The sequence below is a fragment of the Mobula hypostoma genome, chromosome 17, assembly GCF_963921235.1.
Source record: "Mobula hypostoma chromosome 17, sMobHyp1.1, whole genome shotgun sequence".
NCBI lineage: Eukaryota > Metazoa > Chordata > Chondrichthyes > Myliobatiformes > Myliobatidae > Mobula > Mobula hypostoma.
In genome coordinates, this window is record NC_086113.1 from 42550966 (window position 1) to 42561595 (window position 10630).

General features: G+C 42.9%; 1 protein-coding gene across 5 annotated transcripts in view; it reads right to left on the reverse strand.

The window, feature by feature from the left end:
- Window positions 1-2338, reverse strand: part of LOC134357975 (uncharacterized) — a 152993-nt gene extending 150655 nt beyond the window's left edge. For all 5 annotated transcript variants that reach the window (XR_010020767.1, XM_063069807.1, XM_063069805.1 and 2 more), the window contains exon 1: window positions 2078-2338. The gene's annotated coding sequence lies outside the window, so the exon portion shown is untranslated. The remainder of the gene's footprint in view (window positions 1-2077) is intronic.
- Window positions 2339-10630: the final 8292 nt, after the last annotated feature.

Sequence of the window (10630 nt, forward strand, 5' to 3'; positions counted from 1 at the left end):
ATCTCACATTTCCCATGATGAGAGAGGGGAGACACGGCTTATAACTTCTCTTCTCCATAAGCCTCTGTTGTCTCGACCCGGTCCTCTTCCCTCACCTTTTTGATCCCCCTCTGCATCCTCTGTGTGTTTTCCTCCAGATTTCAGCCGGGATGTCCGCTGTTCTGTTCGCTAAACTGGCGGGCACAAGCGCAATCAGCTGGTCCCTGGAATAAACAATGCAGCCTGCTGCCACGCTAATGAGACATGTCCGAATGTAACTATTTCCAGCGCTAAAAAAACAAGTAAAACTCTCTCCACCAGCATGTTAGAGAGGGTGCAGCTTCAACGTGTTACCGTGAGAAAAAAATACAACAAATAACCTGTTAAAAAGTTTAAAAGTAAGAAACTACGGTGCAACTGTAACAGGCTGCATGCACCACTGGCACATGCACACAAAGCGGATCTCCCACCTGGTGAACCGCCTCTCTCACCTTCCACCTCCGATGTTTGCATCACCCTGAGCAGGGTGAATATACGGAAGGCAGCTGGTCTAGATGGAATACCTGGTCGTGTGCTCAGAGTCTGTGTGGGGCAGTTGGCCAGGGTCTTCATGGACATTTTCAATCTTCATTTTAATCCGTCCAGTTGGAGCAACTTTCATATCCCTTACTCACTCTTCCTTCAGTTAGTCCTGACGAAGGGTCTCGGCCTGAAACGTCGACTGCACCTCTTCCTACAGATGCTGCCTGGCCTGCTGCGTTCACCAGCAACTTTGATGTGTGTTGCTTGAATTTCCAGCAGCTGCAGAATTCCTGTTGTCTTACGTCAGAATGCTGCTCATTGACTTTAGTTCGGCATTCAATACTGTGATCACCTCCAAGCTGAATGCCAAACTTCGCCAGCTTGGTATCAGCTCATCCCTCTGCAATTGGACCTTGGACTTTCTCACTAAGTTAGACAACCTCTCCTCCTCCATTCTCACCCTGAATACCAGCGTGCCTCAAGGCTGTGTGCTGAGCCCTCTTCTGTACTCCCTTTTCACCTATGACTGTGTTCCTGTACATGGTTCTAACTCCATAATGAAGTTCGCAGACAACATGACGGTGGTTGGCCTGGTCAGAGGAGATGATGAGACGGCCTATGGGGACAAGGTCCAGCACCTGGCCACGATAACAACCTGGCCCTTAACCCCACCATTGAGAACACCTACCATAAACACTGCCTGGGCGGAGCAAAAAGCATTATCAAGGATGCATCTCACCCTAACCATGGACTTTTTACTCTCCTCCCATCCGGTAGGCACTACAGGAGCCTCTGCTCCCGCACCAGTAGGCTCAGGAAGAGCTTCTTCCCTGAGGCTGTGACCCTGCTGAACCTCACATCACAGCGCTAAGCAGTATTGCACCCATATTGGACTGTCACAATACTTTTATATTTGTATTCTGTAGCACTTACTTTTTATTCGCAGTTATCTTGTAAATAATGCTATTCTTTTGCACTTCTGGTCAGATGCTAATTGCATTTCATTGGCTTTGTATCTGTACTCTGCACAATGACAATAAAGTTGAATCTAATCTAATCTAATCACTCATTTAAACACTGGTCAGACACACAAATGAACCACTTAATCAATCCTTAAACAGCGTTCACGTAGCATCCAAAATCTCTGACGAGCCCACACAAATACAATCCTCTCACCAGGGCTCATATACCAATTTGGCTCAGTAGCTGATTTTGCTAACAGCCATATGACTCAGCGCCGAAAAGGCCGTCTTTCATAAGCAATACACGTCTAGGGTTGGTATGATTTGTGGTTCACCAAACAGGAGCGGAAGGATGGTCTGATTGAAGTAATCTTGATTTGAGAGAATGCTGTGTAAATACTGCCCATACACAGTTATCAGTATCCCAGAAATGTCAGGCTGTACACCAACATAAAATTATGAAGAAAGTATACTTACCAGTTTTCAATTTTATCAAATAGTTAACAGAGAAAGAAAAATAAAGATAAAAGGGTCCTTTGCAGTTAAATGAGCCTAAATAGTGCACGTAAATGTTGGAGCTCATTTCTATAGTAGTTGAGAATAGCTTTACTCACCCCACTGAATTCTCCTCACTAATCACAGGCAGAACTTCCCTTCTTGGAATCCTCCACCTCACAAAGCACTCCTTGCAACAGGGTCTCTCCTACGAGTGGGATCCTCCAGGTGTCTTCCCTGGTGCTCTTCTCTCCACACTTCCCACCCAGAAAAACCCAGACCAGACCACCGTCCTTCAGAAAACTCTTCCTGCCCAGCTCTCGAGAATGTTCCATGCCATCCCACTCCTGATTGGCTGATACAGCATTCCTAATTTAGAAACATGGCTCCATATCTTTAGCCAAAGCCAAAACACTCTTACCAACAGGACAAACTGTTTGTACAGAAAACTGCTGAAATAAAATACCTCACAGCATAGCAGTAGAAATATTAACCAGGGCATTTCCTACAGTAGGGAGATTACCACTGTAATAATTAAGCGACTATATAGATGGGATTAGTCTGGAAGTGTATTCCAACATTCTACAAAGAATAATTCTCACTTTATTCTGAGTTCCCATCCTAAACAACTTGTCAACTACTTCAGACAGAGGATAAAGAGGTAGAAGAGGAGGAAGAAGAAAAGGAAGATGAATTTTTACCATCCAGACAGAGCAGACTGTCTGAATAACAACTAATCCCCAAAATTAATATTCACTCATCCTAACATCAATGCTCTCAGCCAATATGGGTCATCTGCAATAACTCACTTCTTTGATACCGAGAAATCAACCTGCAATTTGTACAGTCTGAAAGAAAAAGACAACAAACACATGACTACACCACCACCTGCTGGTTCACTTCAAAGTTACGCAACTACCAGCCGTGAAAATACGTTTGTGTTTCTTCCGTTTCAATGACCTGAAATCGTACAACTTCCTGCCAAAAGCATTTTGGGAGTACCTAATCCACCGGCATTCAGTGAGGTCAAGACAATGCTCCTCATCCACTGCCCAAGCCATTTTGGGATGACCATTCAATTCCATTCTATCACATTTTTTCCAAATCCTAGATAAATAAAAAAAACTTTTAACACAGTTTATATTTTATTTTCCCTAGTTTTTTATTGTCACATGCACCAAAACACAGAGAAAAGTTTGTCTTGCATACTGTTTTCATAGATCAAACCATTGCATTTCACTAGAATAAGGTAAAGCAATTAACAAAGCAGAATAAAGTGTAAAAGCTACCAAGAGTCCAGTGCAGGTAAACAATAAAGTCTAAGATCACAACAAGTTAGGTCATGAGGCCATCTTATCATTTAAGAAGTCCATTGAAGAGTCTAATAAAGTGGGATAGAAGCTTTCCTTGAGCCTGGTAGCACATGCTTTCAGGCTTTTGTATCATCTGCCTGAGTCCAGGGTGGGGTCTTTGATTATACTGGCTGCTTTACTGAGGCACCAGGATCCATAGAGGGGAGGCTGGTTCCTGTTGTGTGCTGAACTTGTGACCACAATTCTCTGCAGTTTCTTGTGGTGACATGTAGAGCAGTTGCCATACCAATCCATTATGCAACTAGACAGAATGCTTTCTATCGTACATGGATAAAAATTGAGAAGAGTCAATGGGGAGTTGTTGAATTTCTTTAGCCTCCTGAGGAAGTTTAAACCTCCTCAGGCAAAACAAATCATCAGTCCAAACCACATTTATGTATCTAATTAAGGCCCAAAATGTATAATTTTATGCATACCCTGATTGCCAATCTTGCACTTGCCTTTGCGTGCCTTCTACTTGTTTTGTAGTCCTCTCCCAGAAAGTTCAACCAAACTGTTGGTAACTCTGAGGAGCAGCCTTGAGCAGCTTAGTTATATTGCCATTAGTAACAACAGAATGGAATAATAGGCCAACATACTATATACAGTATGCAACACTATCAAACTGGCAATGGTGAGTTCATGAATGTATCATGCAAGTATTATCATACTTCACAGCACCTCAGCAATCCTAATCATCTGTTGAAGAATAGATTGTTGGTGTACCATAGCACCTTCTCAAAGTCCTTTTGACACTGTTATACAGAGTTATCCAGACAGAAATCTGAGTTTGAATGACATAAATCTGGTTTCATTGTTCAGCAGTTTCCAAATTCTCTGCAAGAAAGTTAATACTTCATCCATCAAACACTGCAAGAGAGTTTGGTGAAATGAAATGAGTATACGTTCTGTGTTGTGTGCAAGGATAGAGCTAGACTGCACCATACTCCTTCACATTTCATGTTTGTTTGATAGATTGCATGCCTGTATCCCAAGCAGCTTATTCTTCTTTCCACTCAACCTCCAGCTACAGATTCTCTCAATGAAAGCCTCAGCTGAATTTTCTGAAGCCATGCTCATGTGTGACCTCTCTATCCAGTTATCCTTGCCACTTGATCCAGCCATGAAGTGTTATGCTCATAGATTCATTAAATTTAGACTTATAAGATACACAGTACCCCTTGCTTGATTGATGCTGTTTCTTGTGCTTTTTTTGCATAACAGTTTATGGCTAAATATGTGGGTATTCTCTTGCAAATAAAAGTTATTGAAGCAGAAATTGTAACTTCCAGTAAATGGTGCATGTTTAAAATATCTGAATTTTGTAAATCAGAAGAAATTCTGTAATGAGAGTAAAGTGAGGAACAGATTAGATATGAGCTGTCATTATTTTCAATTACACCTGTGCTGCAACTGCCATGATTCTATTGTAGAATTCCATTGCCATAAAGACAAGCATTCCCTATATAACCTAATGAGCAAGTCTGCACCTAGCCAGTATTCCGTTACTGGTGGCAATAATTAACCGCAATGTATCAAAGGTTATTAAATTTCTTACAGAACCACGTGCTTGTCATGGTGCATCACTGCTACCAATAATCTAGAATGCAATCTTTTGTCCTGTATTACTTCACTATTGACCCAAGTAGGTTTAATGTGTTCCTTCATATGGAGAATCCCTCCTCCCCGCCTCATCTACCAAATCATCCTAAACTAGGTTTGAAAATCTAGAACTTCCCAAGTCCTTCTTCAAATGATCTTGAGAGTAAGTAAATTTCTACAGAACATTCTGTGAATTCACAATCCTCTACTTGTAAATGCATTGGTGGGCAAGAAAGGAAAAGTTAGTTATAGTTCCAATACTGTGTGGAGTTTTAGCTTTGGGAATGAATCCAATGGGTGCACATATCATTTAATTTTCAACCACCAAAGGAAATGGTTTGTTTAATGACTCCTTTAAATAAATAATGTTACAAATACCTATTGTAGGAATACTTTCACCTGGCTGATACATAAAAATATTTCTTATAACTTTTACATTTATTTGTTGAGGTATCTACTGAATATCACTTTATTTTCCATCACAGGGAGAACAGTCCAACTGAAGACTTCTTGATGTAATTTTGAGCTGATGTGAGTATACAAAAGATGCTAGTAGTTATTGGCCATTTTCACATCTCAACAGCATTTGTGAATAGCCAAGAGGGTGATGGAAAAAAGGATCAGAGATAAATAAAAAGGGAAGGATAGATTAAAGAAAATTGGTCAAACTTGGGTTGTTTTTTCACCCTACAATGGAGGAGGCTGAGGACAGACCTGATAGTGGTTTATACCATTATGAGAGGCAGAATTGACAGACAGCTGGTGTCTTTTCCCAGGGTCTAAAAGTCTAATGTTAGAGGCTATGTTCCCTCTAAGCTGTGCATATGTGTGCACGCGCACACATGTTTTTCAACCAGCGCACAAAGGAAATTAATGTGTGCACAAAAGGTTAGTTACCTAAAAATGTACTAATTAATTATACTTACTGAAAATAATCTTTTAGCTAAATGTTTCTGTTAACTAGCTAGTCGGTTTTTCAAATACCACAATGCACTTCACTAATTTACGTCACCTCACCTTTCTTGTTTCAGTTTGTACAGCCGCATCACAGAGGCAGCCATCTTTGGCGGACAGTGTTCATATTGTAAAGTTTACAAAGATCTGTTTCAAATCCTGTAGATAGCTCACTAAGCTTTTATTGAAAAAGATCAGTCAAATGACTCTGTGGCTAAATACTGTCACAGGAAATTGATAAACATCACATACAAAGTAGCTTTACAGGTTTTAATTGATGTCTTTGATGAACTGGCTGCACTGTACAAGATTCTGTAAAAGAGTGGCCTGACACTGATTGATTCACCTCATTTTGCATGAGGCAAAATTAACAAGATAAGAAAGCAGTATCTGGGAGACAATGTTTCGTGGAGTGACAAAGTTAAAGTTTTGCTAAGCCAACAACATGAAGAAAACATCACAGTAGATACAAGTTCGCTGTTGACTTTTATAAATAGTCTTTGTGTTCATTTAGAAGAAAGGTTTCCTGAAGATGAGGTACCAGAATGGTCAGCTTTTGATTTCTCCGCAATTGCAGATTGTGACTTCACATTTGGAGATGAACAAGTTAATGCCTTATGTCTAAAATATTATGATTTTCTAGCTGAAAATACTGTAATAGTTAGACAGTTTAATGAGTTCAAATTTTCCATGCAAAAAAAATTAAATCCAAACTGATTTCAAACTTTGCTCAAACAGTAGCATTTGTACTTCAAAATGAACAGTTTCGCAACCTTGCACAGTTGATAGCGTTACGTACCCCATAAATGGGTTGCCAAATCAGCAGAAATGGACCACTCGTTGGAGTCTGGATTACTAGGAACTAATAAAGTTTTAGTAAAGAAATAAGTAACACAGTACTCTAATCGTAAGGATATAAATGCAACAGGTTAGCAATGATAATACACACATGTACACAGAACTAGGGTAATAGGGATCAGCCAAGCTCTATCGCAGTCTAGGGGTAAAATGATCAGTCTTAAGTAACGCAGAGTTCAGTTCAGCTTAGTACAGTTCGCAGTAATCGCTGTTGTGCCGTTGCAGAGGGAGAGGGAGGGGGATGCAATTTGATTCAGGCAGACCTTTGATGTCTTCGCAGTTGGTTTCAGGCGGACCCTTTTATGTCTTCTATCCCGCTGTGGTCACCGACTGTGACCCTTCCGTTCGGATACAATCGTTCTTCTGTAGTGAACCCGGCACCCAGGCAAGAGCAGACACACATATCAGGTTCCCACCAATCGTACCTTTACACCCTGTGAGCCCATGGTCGGTTCCCACGAACTGGACCTCCAAACTCCACCAACTTGTGGGGGCACACCGCTCTTTCCAGGATCTCGTTATCTCGTGGTCTCGTGGTGTGTCGCGTGCCTTAGCGAACCTGCTCTTTTTATCCCCCTGCTGGGGTATCACCTGTCCATCAAATTTCAAACAGTTCAGGTTCAAAGTAACCGGTCTGTCAATATTCTGAATTGTGTTTCTTTTCTGTTAATCCCTCTCTCCTCTCTTATTAGCATTTTGAATGTTTCTCCATTGTCTCTCTTATCTCTCCAATTAGCATCAATCGTCCGATAGCTTGGTTTGGCGTCACACCCCTACCCTTCAAAGGATTTTTACCGGGTAAAAATCATAGGTATGAATGCACATTATTAGATACACACTAATATACAGGGTCATCAGCTATTCGGCTAATACAGAGAACTTTAAGTTTCAACACCTTGACAGACAGTCAGCAATCACATTGTCCATTCCTTTTATATGTTTTATTTTAATATCAAATTCCTGTAAGACCAGGCTCCAACTTAGTAACCTTTTGTTTTTATCCTTCATAGTGGCCAAAAACACTAATGGGTTGTGATCAGTGTAAATTATCAGTGGTTTCCGTGCTGGACAAATATAAACCTCAAAATGTTGTAATGCTAGTATGATGGCCAGTAATTCTTTCTCCACAGTGGAATAATCTCTCTGATGGATATTAAATTTCTTAGAAAAATAAGCCACTGGGTGGTCAACCTCCTCTTTTTCTGTCTGTAACAGCACCACCCCGGCTGCTTCGTCACTAGCATCTGTTGCTAGGGAGAAGGGTTTTGAAAAGTTAGGCGCATTCAGCACAGGATGGTGACACAGAATCGCCTTCAGTCTCTCGAAGGCCTGTTGACAAAGGTCGTCCCACACAAACTTCGCATTCCTTGGCAAGAGCTTAGTAAGAGGGAGGGTAATATCCGCAAAGTTTTTGCAAAACTTCCGATAGTACCCCACCATCCCCAAGAACCTACTCAGGGCTCTCTTGTCTGTCGGGGTGGGGACTTCAGAGATAGCCTGCATCGGTGCCAGCTGCCCCTGTCCTACCACAAATCCCAGATAAGTGACCTTCGCGTGGCCGAATTCACTTTTTGCAAGGTTCACTGTCAGGTTGGCTTCAGACAGCCGTTTAAACAGTTCCTCTACTGCCACAATGTGCTCCTCCCACGTGTCACTCCAGACCACTAAATCGTCAATATACGCTTCTGTATTCTTTAGCCCTTTTATTGCTGAATTAAACATCCTATAGGGGTGTTGCTTACTAGGCTGGTCTGAGGTGACAACAACATCATGCACCGTCCCTTTGCATCACCTCGGGACATCCGGACATAAGTCTGCGTGCCGGTTAATTAGCTTTATCAGCTGCTCACTCTGTTCGGGGATTAGGTGAGAGACCTTATCAGCAAAATTGGCCAAAACAATAGAGCTCTCCAATCTGGTCGGCACCATACTTACCTTTTCAAAATGGGCTTTCCCCTTCTCAGGTGACACCCTAGCCTCATTAATTTTCATGATAACACCGACTAGGTCTGCTTCCTTATCGTGGTAAGTGGTTAACATATTAATAGGTTGTGTCGGCTCACGTCTACAATACTCAATAATATCCTCCCTCATGCTCGGCCGGTAAAACTCTTTCATAATTCTATTGAATGTCTTCCTTACCCCAAAATATCCACCGAGGGGTATCTTGTGGGCCAGGTTAAAAATCTCATCCCCATAAATTTTCGGCACTACCACCTGGTGCACCACCCCCCATTCCTCATCTGCGGGCACGGTACTTGGTCTCCATTTCCTCATTAGTACTCCCTCCTTCACATAATAGCCCACTGGCTTCCTTTTTAATTCTGCTTTGGATAGAGCTGTCTCCGTCAAAACCATCAGCTCCTCGTCTTGTTCCTGTGCCTGTATAAATTCCTTTCTCGCTAATGATAAATCTGCCTCAACTCCCTCACTTCCTTCCACTTCACTATGCTCCTTCTCACTTTCTAACCCCTCCTGGTACAAGGCTGGTAAAAACGTCTCAGCGAAATCTATATTCGCTTCAGCAGCCTTTCTGGACATGCGCCGAGTCACTGCGCAAACGGAATAAACCTGTGAGTCTATGGGCGGGTCTTCAATCCTGGCAGGTTTGCTTGTCAGTTCTACTGCTGGGTACACCTCTCCACCTGCAAGGTCATTACCGAGTAAGACTTCCACGTCTTCCAACGGTAGTTCGGGCCTCACCCCTATCGTGACCGGTCCGGAGACCAAGTCGCTTTTTAGGTGTATCTGGTGCAAAGGTACTGCTTCAGTCCCTTTCCCAATGCCTTTTATCACATTGACCTCCCGAGTCTCAGTCTCTGAACTAAAGTCTAACACACTCCTTAAGATCAATGACTGACAAGCTCCAGTGTTTCTCCAGATCCGTACTGGAACTGGGTTTGACCCCTCCTTCACCGACACCAATCCAGCCGAAATAAACTTCTCGCGCCCTTCCTGAACTCTATCAGACCTCTTCTCCCCTAGCGGTTTGTTTGCCGGCTCAATACAGCCAGTCGGAGTCATTGTTTTTCCTTTCCCCATCTCCATCTTTGGGGCAAAGCACCTGGACGCAAAGTGACCAGTTTTCCCACAATTATAACAGACGACCCCAGGAGACTTCCTACCAAACTGCTTCCTGTCTTCCTTATCCTTCTCAGTAGTCCCCGGCTTACTTTCTGGCTTTTCCAGCGGACTCTCTCCGCAGTCTCGACTACTCTTCAGGTAGCTTTTACTCGGGGTAAACTTCGTTTTGTGTGTTAACGTGTACTCATCCGCTAACTTAGCAGTTGCGGCTAAGGTTTCAGCCTCTTTCTCATCTAGGTAGGGCCTCATACCTTCAGGGACACAACCTTTAAATTGCTCAATCAGTATTAGCTGTAGCAGTCTGTCATAATCCCCATTGACCCCTTTCGAGGCGCACCAACGCTCACAATACATCTGCATCTCACGGGCAAACTCTAAATACGTGCGGCCCCACTGCTTCCTCACATTCCGGAACCTCTGCCGGTATGCCTCCGGGACCAACTCATAAATCCTGAGTATAGCCTCTTTCACCACATCATACCTCTGGGCATCTTCTGTGGACAATGCCGAGTAAGCTTGCTGAGCCTTCCCTTTAAGTACACTCTGAAGCAAAACAGCCCACTTATCCCTCGGCCAGTCCTGACTTGCAGCGACTTTTTCAAAATGTAGAAAGTACCGATCAACATCGGCCTCCTCAAATGGGGGAACTAGCCTAACCTCCTGGGTCGCCCTGAACCCTCCACCTTGGTTCGCATGGGGCCCTGCGCTAGCATCATCCTTAACTTCTCCAGCTCAAATTCCCTTTCCTTCTGCTTCTCTCTCTCTTGCCGTTCTAACTGTCGGTCTCTCTCTTCTCGTTCCAACTGCTTTATTCGGAACTCG